The sequence below is a fragment of the Tasmannia lanceolata genome, unplaced genomic scaffold (assembly GCF_043159265.1).
Source record: "Tasmannia lanceolata isolate RefF3 unplaced genomic scaffold, GAP_Taslan_0.1 ptg000023l, whole genome shotgun sequence".
NCBI lineage: Eukaryota > Viridiplantae > Streptophyta > Magnoliopsida > Canellales > Winteraceae > Tasmannia > Tasmannia lanceolata.
In genome coordinates, this window is record NW_027518700.1 from 9,784,970 (window position 1) to 9,798,465 (window position 13,496).

Genomic DNA, 13,496 nt, shown 5'->3' on the forward strand with positions numbered 1-13,496 from the left:
TTTGGCAAATCTGTGGATCAGAAATTGTATAGGGGTATGATAGGTAGTTTGCTCTATTTGACAGCCAGCAGACCAGACATTATGTTTACTGTCTGTCTCTGTGCTCGATTTCAATCGGATCCTAAAGAATCCCACCTATCAGCCGTTAAGAAGATCTTCAAGTACTTAAGAGGAACCCAAAGTCTAGGACTGTGGTATGAAAGATCATCTTCCTTTACTCTCATCGGATATTCAGATGCAGACTTTGCTGGATGTAGAGTAGATAGGAAAAGCACTAGTGGAACTTGCCAATTCTTGGGTAAATCACTTGTTTCATGGTTTAGCAAGAAGCAAAATTCAGTAGCTCTGTCCACAACAGAAGCAGAATATGTGGCAGCTGGAGCTTGCTGTGCTCAAGTCCTATGGATGAAAAGCACATTGATGGACTATGCAATCAAAATGGAAAATATTCTCATCCAATGTGACAATACTAGTGCTATAAGCTTAACAAAGAACCCCATACAACACTCAAGAACAAAACACATTGAGATTAGGCACCACTTCATCAGAGATCACTCACAAAAAGGGGATATTTGCTTAAAATATATCAACACTGAAGATCAATTAGCGGATATCTTTACAAAACCCCTTAGTGATGATAGAATTTGTTATATCCGAAGTGCCTTAAACATTTGGAGTGCGGATCAAATTAAAGAAATTACCAAATAAATACTTTGTGCCTTTAACCAGCTTATTTATATAGTATTTATATATATAATCTTTGTTTGGTAGTATCTGCATGAATGAGATGTCAAATTTTTAATCTTAAAAATCACTCAATTGATATTCTTAGCCTTCTTAGTTTTTCTAAGTTGGAGAGGTATCTTCACTTTAATTAAAATACCTAACATCTTGACATATGTCAACATCTCGATCATGAACAGGTATATGTACAGTACTTGGTTATATATTTTTATACCATAAGCATTGATTTAGGGGGAGTTATCCACTCCTAAATTTTTTTTACACCCTTTCTGTCGATGACAAAAGGGGGAGAAGTTTGAAATTGATTATCTATTCAATTGACTATATGCACCACTTGCTTATAACTTGTATCATTTATATGTGTGCATATATTGAGGGGGAGTTCTAGTATTCACTTGCCTACTATATCACTCCACACACACCTCATAATCAATTTTGTTTGTCATCATAAAAAAGGGGGAGATTGTAAGCCCAAGGGTCTACTCTCCTATCTTGTTTTGATGATTCTAAACATAATTGATTGTGTTTTTGAATACTAATCAATTTGCTTTGAAGTGTTGTGTTTGAGATAGGATTGATCATTGAAGAAACCAACACACAACATGGTCATGCTTGGAGATATCCCATACAAGAGTCAAAGGAGCTAAGTGAAGCTCACCTCATCTCTCAAGCAAGCATACACAAGATGGAAGATCAATTGAAGACCAAGACTAAAGAGAAGTTGAAAGCTACATAGGTATCATTGTACATCCTTTCTCTTTAGATTTCCAAGTCAAGGCAAAGTGTTTTCAAAATGTTTTTCAAAGAACACTTAAGAACTTAAAATGGATTAGTGAATGGTTATGTGGTGGACCAATATGTTGGGACCCTCATAAACATTCCAAAATAATCATAGGAGTTGAGTTCCAAAAGCTAAAAATCAAATAAGCAATAAAAATCAAAATCTGTGGATTTTTAGGCTTCTCGGAACTCCGAGAATTTTTCTCGGAGCTCCGAGCTCGGAACTCCGAGAAAAGGTCCAGTAGCATCTGGATATTTTCTCGGAACTCCGAGAAATGGTCCAGTAGAAATTTTATTTCTTCTGGCCGTTGTCTCGGAACTCCGAGAATATTTCTCGGAACTCCGAGAATGGTTCTCGGAACTCCGAGAACCTCGCGACAGACTAAAAAATAGCCGTTGGGATTCAAATTAATTTTTGGTTTTTGATATTTCCACCCCCAAACGGTCATATTCTTTGGTGTGGCTATATATACAACATGTAGAGAAGTTTTTCACTCTCTCTTGATCTTTTGAAAAACATCCTTAAGCATCAAAAACATTTGCAATCCATTTTAGCTTGAGTTTTTGTTTTTCATCCCAAACTTGCCTTTCACTTGTGAATATTTTGAGTTTGGATATAGTAGTGCTTTCACTTGCAAATCACCATCTTTGAAGAGCAATCAAGGGTCTACAAAGAGCATCAAGCTTTCAAGAAGAAGCCAAGCTATTCTCTTTCAAATCTTGTATAGGTGGCTAGGGCATTCCCTTTTTAATTCCCTAGAGAGCAACCGCTTAGAACTCGGCGGAGAAGGAGAGTCTTTGTAAAGGTGTAAGGGCATCCTTGTTTAATATCCCTTGGATTTGTAACCGCCTCGGAGCCGGGCATCGTGGAGGTCTCCTATAGTGGAATCCCTCAAGTGCGACCTTGAGTAGAGTGGAGTAGGCCGTTGGCCGAACCACTATATATCGGTGTGTCAATTTCTCACTCTTGCATTTCCATTATTGTTTGGCTTTGCATTTCACTTTATTCTTTCAATTATATTTGCACTAACCAAATATTTAATTAAGTGAAGAAAAATTCCAATTAGGGTTTATAGGTAATTTTCAAAACGCCTAATATTGAGTTAAATTCAATTCACCCCCCCTCTTGAGTATTTCAGTTAGCATGACCAGGTAGCGGGTTTTGGGTGACATTGGGTCTTGGCTGGAATGCAATGACTTTCTCATCAATGAGTTTCTGGATTCTATATTTCAAGGCAATGCAGTTGTCAGTAAGATGACCAGGACCTCTGTGGTACTCACAGTGTAGGTCAGCTCGCCAATTTGCAGGTAGAGGATTGGGTGGAGGCCAGATGGCAGGTAGGGTTATGCGACCTGAAGCAAGACACTGCTTAAGCACCTCTGACGATAGAATGGGGAGAGGGGTAAATTCTACTCGGGTTTGTTGCCGAGGTGCGGTCGCGGGCTGAGCATAGTCCATTACTAGAGGTTCTTGGGATTTGGAGGACTGAGCATTGGAACGAGAGATGCTACTGACTTGGGCTGGAGGGGACTTTTTGAAGTCTCTGGGGTTTGGGTTGCTACGGTTAAATACACCTTGAGCCATAGCCTCCTCTATCTGGGTGCCAGCCACAATGAAGTGTTTGAAGTCTGGATAGTATTGCAAAGACATGTGATACTGGAGTTGGGGGGAAATATTTTTCATGATTATTTGAACCTGCTCCTCCTCAGACGGGCGCTCCATCATCTGAGCTGCTATTCTCCTCCATCTTTTCACAAAAATCAGAAAGGATTCCCTCGAGTCTTGCTTTGTTCTCTCTAAATCCTTTCTGGTGATTTCTGTCCCATCATCATATTTGAACTGCCTGATGAATTGCTCGCCGATATCCTTCCATGTCCTGTAACAAGTCTTGTCCAAGACCATGAACCATCTCCTAGCAACCTTGGTTAGGGAAACTGAGAACAATTGAGCCATTTGCTCAGGAGATAAGCCTTGAGGCTGACACATGATGGTGAACATTTGCAAATGTGTGATTGGACAACCCACACCATCATATTTGTCGAAATCGAGCATTTGAAAATTAGCAGCAAGGCGGATTTCGGGAAATAGAGTAAGATCACTGGGATTGAAACCACCCTGGTCTTGAAACTGAATGTCTTGAACTTTCCTGGTAAGAGTCTCTAATTTCTCCATAACAGACTTATCAACCATGAACTGAGAAGAGCCTACTGCGATCCTAATTGTACTGCTCTTTTTCTAAGTCTTCTTCGGCTTTATCAGGGATATTGATGAACACTGGTTGGGCAGGTGCTGCTGAAGTAGCTGCTTGGTGCATAGGCCCTTTATCCTTGGACAACGATGGTCCCAACTTTTCAGAAAGCTGAGCCTTGATAACTCGGTTCTCCTCTTTGAGTTCTTGAAGCTGTTGGAGAATCAAGGTAAGAGTATCGGTAATAGCAGCAGGTGGAAGGCCATCTTGGTTATCTGCCATTGGTGAGGATGAGAAAGAAGGAGATGCTGGGGTTCTCAGAGAGGGTGGTGGAGAGACAGAATTCCTCTCCAATCGTGAAGAGACCCGAACCCAAGGAGCAATGGGGTTAGCTATGGTGTTTACTTTCCTGAAATATTTGAAAGACACATTTTAAAATCAGAAAGAAGTAGACAATGATGCACGCATAGACCAAGACAATGAGGGAGAAAGATGAACTTTATTGATCAATCATTAAAGCTTGAGTACATGGTTCAATCTTTCAAAGATAAACGGATAAGATTAAACATGGAACTAAGCATTCTTTTTAGACTTCATCTTTGGACGACAATCTTGCTCAGCTGACTCTTTTAGAGGTTTGATGATCCTGACATCCCAAGCAGATGAAACGGCTTTGACAATCTTGGGCTTGAGATCCTCAGGCGGATAGAAATGACGAAGGGGAGGCACAATGGATTGCTCCCTTCCATACTGACGCTGAATCCTGGCAGGAACATAGAAGGAAGTCTTTTTGAGGCCAAGAAGGCGAACATAGTTAGCTTCTCCAGTGTTGAAGACAGCTTCTTGGATTCCAGGAATTTGCCAATAAATTTGATCTTGTTGGCGAGAATTTAACCATTCAACACAATCGCTTTTATGATCGAAAGAAACATCATGACGCCATTCACTGAATGTGTATAACGTATGATCGAAATGGACAGGAGCTGCAATTTTTAGCTTGTGGCATAACCACACCTGGAGTAATGCAGGACATCCTGAGAAAGAACCAGCGAAGGAGCGAACATAAGAGCCTGGACCTGAGCTGGCACGAAGACGAGCCATATCATCCAATCCATTGAAGGTTTCTGCAAGCATAGTAGGAATTGGATTGGCACCACGATCCATTTGATTGACGAGGTCCAAGAGAACAGCCGACGCAAAGCGAGAAGGCTGGACAATGAGGAACCTAGCAAAGGAGCAGAATCTCAAAGCGCGACGTCGGGCTTTTTGAATATCAACAGTACCAATGTGTCCAATAGGAGGATAAATATCAATCAGCTGCTGCATGGACACTTCTTGGCCTTTGATGAAAGAGTTCATGGATTCATCTGGATTATTCATCAAGCGAAGGAACAAAGGACGATAATCTGGAACACAGGATGGCTTGACTAGAGAGCCATCCACAGGATATTCCAATAAGGCACACCATTCTTCAAAGGTGGGACACATTTCTAGGTTGCCAAAACGGAAGACATGATGATCGGGATCCCAACACTCTGATGCGGCATAGAGTAATCCCCAATCGAGCTTGATGGTCGCCACGTGGTCGAAGAGATTTTTCTCTTGCTCACTTATGGCATAGATATGGGATTCTCTTAGTGTACCACGGATCCAATCAAGAATTGCACGAGTAGACATGGTGCCTGCAAGCCAAGAGAAGGGATAAAGAACGATCAAGATTACATGGACACGAGATTGGGATAAGTTCCTGCCAGTATAAAGAAAGTATGGATACATGATCGAATCACATAATAGAAGTTTGAAAATCGTACGATCAAGAGATGGGATGAGATAGCATAAGATTGCTTTTAACGGATAGATCATGAATGACTAATCCTATGAGATCTTTGGAAATGATGGAATTTATATCCTAACCCCAAAGGGAAAATTTTTAATCTTTGCACATTTTAACAGTGTTACCTGAAGGCATCAACCCTAATCCTAATCTATCGGAGTGGAGAAAGAATCTTGACTCATGACTTTGTTCGTGTATCTAAGGACCGATCGTAGCCATTGGAAGATGGACTACGGCCTAATCTAGACACAAATGGATAGGATATCCTAAACTAGGCTCACACACGTGACGCACATGTGACCGTATACTACATGCATGTGTGGGTTAGTCTAAGGGTAAGGCCAAGAGTTCTCTTAGCGCGAATCCATGTTCGATATACTGTACCAGTGTCCGGCGTATCAATACGTGAACAAGAGATCCGTTTACGCACCATAAGGTACTAGGCTAAGGGTGGAATGCTTCTCTAGCACAGAGGTACCAGGTGATGAAATCCCAGTCAACCATGCTAGATAACACTCCGGGTTCCCAAAATAGGACGTGTGTGCATGTGAGATGCAGGGTTTAGATGCAAGTGATGTAAGTGTGTGCAATAAGTTCGCGCAATCTATGATGCCTTCAGGTTTTGTTAGATTAAGTTCAAGTAAAATGTGATGAGAATATAAAACAGGACAAACTAATCTAACATGTATAGAGTTTTTAAGAGCCAGTTAAATTAAATTCAAATGAATTATCCTTTGGAATTGTAATGAAGTTAGGTGGTCCCCAGCAGAGTCGTCAAACTGTGGGACTCGATCCCGCGAGGGGGATGGGGCGCGAGCCGCCACGCCTTCTCTTGGTCTCTCGTACCCACACGATTGGCGTGTGCATTTTCATTATCAATTTTAATTCATCTTTTATGTGAACTTGGGATCACTAAGGCAATCCGAATTCCACACAAAAGAGACTGACAGAGTCGCCACCTAGATGTGGGATCTAAGACCCGAAATTAACCAGAAATCTAGACTCGCTACCTGGTTATAAGAATGGAAGGTATGGGGAGTTATCTACCACATGCACCATTCCTGCCCGATAATCAATCTTCGATTCCAAAAGCTAACTCTTTTAAATTTATTTTAAATGGCTCATTCAACTCTCTGTTAATGTGCGAACTATGTGACATGCATCCTACGATCTAATTTCAATGTGAATCCTAAATGTGTATCTTGATTTATTTATTTGTATCTAAGTGAAAGTTCTCCTAAAATTCTAATTTCATGGAAAGTCCTAAGTGATTTAATTAAGCATTTACAAGAAAATTAATATACAAAACACCACAATATGTTGTGGTGCCGACTCGCGGTTGGTATGCCATCAGACATCCAAGCTGCCTACGTACCCAAGCCTCACTAGGATCAGAGTCGACGTAGTTCGGTGCACCTAAGCTAAGCTACATATGCCTAACTCAACTAAGACACCGACCTAGACGGATTTGACTGTTTCAACAGTTTTAAGAGGAGTTATTTAATTCAAGTTGAGGATTTTATTATCCTAGGATTTCATCTAAGATGCTATATGATTCTTATCTAAATGCAAGTTGTTCCTTAGACTAATGCAGGTTAGCCTACATCCTAGTTTACTAGGCTTGTCCTAAGGAAAGATTGGGTGACTAGTGTAACTAGACCTATGGCACGGTTGCTATCCATAGCAAGCGTACGTGATGAGGCTGGACTCCTAACTCTAGGACTTCCTAAAACCTAAGACTCCCTAAAACTTAAGACAAGACACGACACCAGTGTTCCTAAATTGGGCTCTAAGGGTTCTTATGACAGAAACCGTGATCCAACGGTTCCCAAAGACACGAGACAAATCAATTTAAGCTCTTGAAGTTAGTTAATTTCAGATTTCAAGGATTTTCAGTTTCTAGACATTCAAGGATTACCAATGGTTCTAGGGTTCACCAATTTCGGCCCAAAATAGCATCCAAGGGAGGGAATCGTGCGTTCTTTCCTTGTGCAATTTAATACTTAGGTTATAGCACCTTATTGCCTGGCATATCTCAGGATTTCTGTGGACAGTAACCTCGGAGCCAACAACGTGCTATAGCTTAAATATTCAAATTTTCAAAGATCGAGTGCAATAGGGATACGATTATGGATGCACTGGCCATTTTTCCAGGAAAATCTAAAGATCCAAAAATTTCTGTTTCAATGGATTAAGGAGTGAATATGTGACAGATATTTAAGGTTCTTTAGAAACTTTAAGATGATTTTCAATTAATTTCAATATTTTAATGGATTTTATCAATTTTAAACCATATGAGTGGTTTTACAAGTGAAACTGTTGCAAACGAATTCGAAATGAGTTAAAATTTCTACAGCAGCAAGATATGATGAGATGTAGTTTACTGAAAGATTTTTACAGATTTTTACATTAAGCTCATATTTAATTTTGATTTAACAATTAATTGACCAGATTGCAAAAATAACACAGAAACTACTAGAAATAGAAATCTAAATTCATTGAAATTTCTACAGTAATAATATAGAAGTAAAAATAGCATGCGGTGAGGTTTTCATGAATTTTAGAAACTAGTTACTATCAGTTTCGGATTTTTCAATTTTCAGACAAGATTATGAATTAACACTACATTCCATATGAAACAAGATCTAAATCCCTTGAAAATTTTACAACGACTAGAAATATAGAATATAAGACTACTGTAAAAATTTTGGAAATTTTATCTGTGATATGATGACTGTAAAAATTCTCCCAAAATTTGATAATGTTCTAAGAAAGCATAAAATAATATACCAAACCAAATTCAAAAATTCTCAGAAATTCATGGTAGAATGTATCAGCATCATATTATGTTTCCACAAAATTTCATTAATTTTGGAATTCTTTTAGTATATATTTTATTTTTCTTCGTCGAAAAGATATTTTTGAAGAGTTTTCTATTTTTAAAACACGATTTTCGAGAAAATTACGATTCCGGAAAACGTCCTCCAACCTTGTTCTGATGTGATGAACACAAAAAAAAATTAAAATTCCAAAAAATAGATCATCCTGAGATGGCTATTTTTTCGAATTTCGTAATTTCTCAGCCAATATTTTAAATAAAATTCTACTCTTCACTCAAATTCTAAAAAACCGTTGATCCAGTGTCCGATCCGATCCAATAGTTATTTTACTCTATTTAAGTAGAACATCGTATTAAATTTTGGGACAAAACGGATTTGAAACACTCATGCAGATCATGATTTTTAGCTCATACATTTAATATTGAATTAAATTTAATTAAACGCTAAAAACCATGCAAAATTCATAAAAAAATTCCAAATCATCTGGGAAAAATCTGAGAATAGTGTACTAACCTGTGATGAAAATCCTCGCCGAATCCGAGAGCCGAAAAGTCCGAAAATTCTACCGACACTGCGATCCGATGCTCCCTATTCTCTTTCTTTCCTTTTTTTAAATTTTTTTTAAAACCACTACGTAGACTGGCAGCCTTAGCAGTATAACAGGAGCTAAAAACACCTTTCAAGCCGGACGACCACCATAATGGCAGCAATAAATGATTGCACTGTTGAGAGTTTTTTTTTCAAATGAATACTTGCTGCTATCGTGTTCTTGATAAGTTCTGTAATTTCCCCAGCAGATGAAGATCAACACCAGATCACCACAAGAAACGGATGAAGAGAGCATGTTTTATATGGTGTTGCTGCTAGCATTCTTCCTGTGCAAAAGGATTCCCACCAAGAGATGCAATAGCGCCTTGCGACGAGAGATTCGGCAGCTGAGAGGTTGGGGTTGAGAGTTTGAGAGATAGAGAATTAGAGAGATAGAGAGAGAGTGATGAAGAGAGATCGAGGGTGATAAAGAGAGCGAAGGAATGAGATAGATATAGATAGAGAGAATGAGAGAGAGAGAGAGAGAGAGAGAGAGAGAGAGAGATAGAGATAAAAAGAGAGAGATAGAGAGAGTATGAAAGACAAAACGAAACAAAGAAAAAAAAAACAGAGTATAGAATACTCTGTTTTTTTTGTTTTTTTTTTTATGATCGTTTTTTTTTTTCGTTTTTTTTTTCTTTCACAAAAACGACCCTCTGTTTTCTGTAAAAAAAAAAAACTAGAGAATGCTCGGCTGCTTGAGGGGATGAGAGATGAGAGAGATCGAGAGTGTGAGGGGCGGAGAGGTGCGGCAGATTGAGAGATACGACAGAGAGATTGAGAGTGAGATAGAGAGGGATGAATATGCTCTGTTTTGAGAGTGAGAGAGAGTGAGCGAGAGAGACGATCCTCTACTCTTTTTCCTCCTTTTTTCTGAGCTTGAGAGAGCGGGGTGGGCTGTGTGAGATGAGAGGGATGTAGAGGGTGGTGGGGGGATCGTGGAAACAGAGAGAGAGAGGGGAGATGAAAAAAAAAACCGACCTCTCTCACGCTGCTGTCCTCCTCCTTTTTTTTCAAAAAAAACAGACCCTCTCACCCTGTTGTTCTCCTCCCTCCTTTTGCTGAGAGCCACCGTAACTCCCTTTTTTGAATCCATCCTTACCTTCTTTTTTTTTTATCATTATAGAAACTCCTCCTCTTTATGGAGAGTTCGGTTCTCCTCCTTAATGGGATGGCAATTGCTCTAATTATAGAGAAAATTGCCAAAACTATCTGCAGATTCCCAATAATGGCTGAGTTTATTGCCATTAAAAATCCCTTTTATTTTTTAGAATCCGAGAGTTTCCATCCTGAGCTGACTTATAAAAAAAAGAGAGACTTCCAAAATAAAAGAATCCGTTGGGTAGGAGGAGAGAGAGGGTCGGTTGGGACTTTTTCCCATCAAATGGATGGTTAGGATCATCCAACGGTGCCGGTTATACAGTTTTTGGCAAATATGAGTGGGGTCCCACCTTGTTTAATGATTAAAAGATGGGGACGCAAACTAGATGGTTCGGATCATTCTATGATATAAGTTGCTCCATCCTGTATTTTTCTTTTAAAAGTACTTGTATGCCCACTTCGTTGGGTGATCAAAACCATCCACTTGCCGGGATAGGTTGTGCTTAGAAAATCATTTCCATGTACGATCTAAACCGTCCAATTGGTAGGTTACAGTGTGAATTGGCTATGCCCCACCAATTATTTTCATAGGATGATCCAAACCGTCTAGTTCATTGGCCACAACCTGAATGGGTGGTGCCTCGAAACCATTTTTATAGGGTACCGTCCATTTGGAGGGTCACAATGTAAATTGGCCGCGCCTCCTAAATTGCTTCCACGGGATGATCTCAGCCGCTTAATTGATTAACCACAATTTGAATTGGTCATGCCCCGTGAACTCTCTCAATAGGATGATCTAAAATGTCCACTTGATGGGGCCACTTGACAATCTTGACCGTTGACTGTTGGACTAGAATAGGACTGCACCCCCTCGAACTATTCCCAAAGACTGATCTGAACCGTTCACTTTGACAGGCCATGACATGGATAACTTGTATCCTCCAAATATCACCCCCATGGGATGATCCAAACCATTAATTTATAAAGCTGTGCCTAAAAAATCATTTCTGAGGATTATCCGAATAGTTCAACTTGATGGTCACAACAAACATTGGTTGCTAAAACGACATCTCTGAGATCTTGACAGCTCCCTTGATGGACATCTTTATGCATTAGATCGGAGTAGGCTCAACACTCATTTTTCATTAAAACCATATGCGAGCCCCCTAGTTGGTCCAAATTTAAGCAAATGTTTAATGCGGGCCCACCGACGGGTCCAAGTTCTCCCTTGCTCGGATTCTCGTGAATAACCCTTCTCAACACTCAGCGGAAAAATGCGAAACATGGCAGAAATGATCGGAAAGATTAAGGAAATATAAGAGACGGACACAGGAATGAAAAATACCGAAGAACCGATAGAAAAACACTAACTTCTCTGTTGACTAAGGCGGAGCAAAATGGGGGTGTCTACATGATCTTTCCCTCCTTCTGCTTCTTTAATAGCTCTTCGCAAACCCTCTGCTCGAAGATGGGGAAATGCTTCCAAAATTCAAACACTATCTCCGATCTATAAGATTGGGTGGGGAAATGATGGAACTGGGTTTGGTTGGAGACAAATAAATGGCGGTGGTGGATTCAGATTTAGTGGTCGAAATAGGTGAAGAAGACAATGAAAAAGGGTGGAGGAAAAGATGGCTGAAATGGAGCTTGGGATGGGTTTAAATGGAAAAAAAAGGATTTGTAAAAATGATGATGGTAGAAGAAGAAGAAAATGGCGAGGATGGGGTGGCTGTGAGGTACCTTAGCCGGATTCCGACAATCCGGCCTGAGAAGATGGTGGTGCCGGTGAAGGAGGTGGCTCAGCCGTTGTGGATGGAAGAAGAAGAAAAAGATAGTGGTGGTGGCTCCTCTCCTCTTTCTCTCTGTTTTTCTCTCCTTCCCTCTCTGCTTTTTTCAGAAAATGGGTTTCAAGGTGGAGGTAGGTTGCCGATGGTTTAGGGAAGAAAAATGGGTTAATGGTGGAGGTGGCTGGCCGGAGTTGGGAGAGGTTGAAGAAATGAGATGGGTTTTGATCGGATTTAATGGGGGTACCGGATTCCGGCGAGATGGGTTGGTGGAGAAGAAGAGAGGGTTTTGATGTGAAAATGAGGTTGCTGCTATGGGGAGGAGAATGGGGTTAAATCTGGGTGGAGTTGAAGATGGTAGATTCGGTCGGATTTGTGGATCTTTCACCGGAGAAGATGGTGGTGGGTGTGGGTTTGGTCGATTGATGGTGGTAAAAAGGAGGTTGGGCAAAATGGGTTTTGGTGATGGAAAAAGCAAATGAAGAAGAAGAAGAGTAAGATGGTGGCTGCGATGAAGAAGAAGGTGGAAGAAGAAGATGGTGGTGTGGGTTTGGATTTTGAGAGGTGGGGGGGGGGGGGGGGGTTGGTGGCTGTGATGGAAGGGGATGGTGAGATGGTGGTGGGGGGCCGATCGGATTCCCGGTTGGAGGTTAGCCGGAGAAGAGGGAGTTGCCGGAGAATAGGGAGAAGGAAAAAAAATGGCTGAGGCCTCTCTCTGTGTTTTTCTCTCTGCTTGATCTTTCGGAAAAATCAAAAATCCTCCGTAATGCCCTAATGCGATGGTCTCTTATAAGACCAAAAATATTACCCCCCCCCCCCCCTTTTCCTATGGACAGTCCACCTCTAGTATATTTATGACTATCCTTTGTATTAGCAGGGGGTGGCCCAAGCAGAAAACAAAGGGGAGAAATCTTGGCAAAATATCTTCTCCCATTTGATCCCAACCCTCCAAATTACCTTTTTCGTTCAAGGGCTGGGATCAAAAGAAACATAACCAACTAAGATTCCCTCTAACTAATCCTAGTCCTAACCATCTCACTAACCTAGCTTAGGGCTTAATGGTGACTTGGAGGGGAAGAAAAGCATCTTCGCAAATTACGAAATTGCCCTGGTTCAGGATAATACACCCCCTAATTACGTTGCTCACTAATCCGCATACCCCTATATCTCACTGGATAACCCATGATGGAAAATTTGAAGTGGTTTTCTAGGTTCCTGCGCACCCCTTTTCTGGCTAAGTCGCCACCCTTATTCCTACACTACACTACTCTACAAACGTCGTCCGTTGGCTAGGCAAACTGTGACGAATTCTGACGAAAATTTATGGGGATTCTAGTGGGACCCTAACCTAGCTTGGGAACAAATTTGGGACACTAACACACTAGTTTGATAGGGTTTTCATCCTACCGACGCTTATTAGGGTTCGGTCAAATGGGGTGTCTACACATTGCATTCAATTCACCTCCACTTAGCTTGGCTTCTGTGATGTAGAAGGTGATACTTTTTACTCCTTTGGCTACCACCATATTACCTTTGGTGAGCTTCCATTTTCCTTCACCAAAGTAATTACTGTAGCCTTCGTCGTCCTGCTTTCCAGCGGAGATTAGATTGAGGCGGATGTTTAGAATATGCCTCA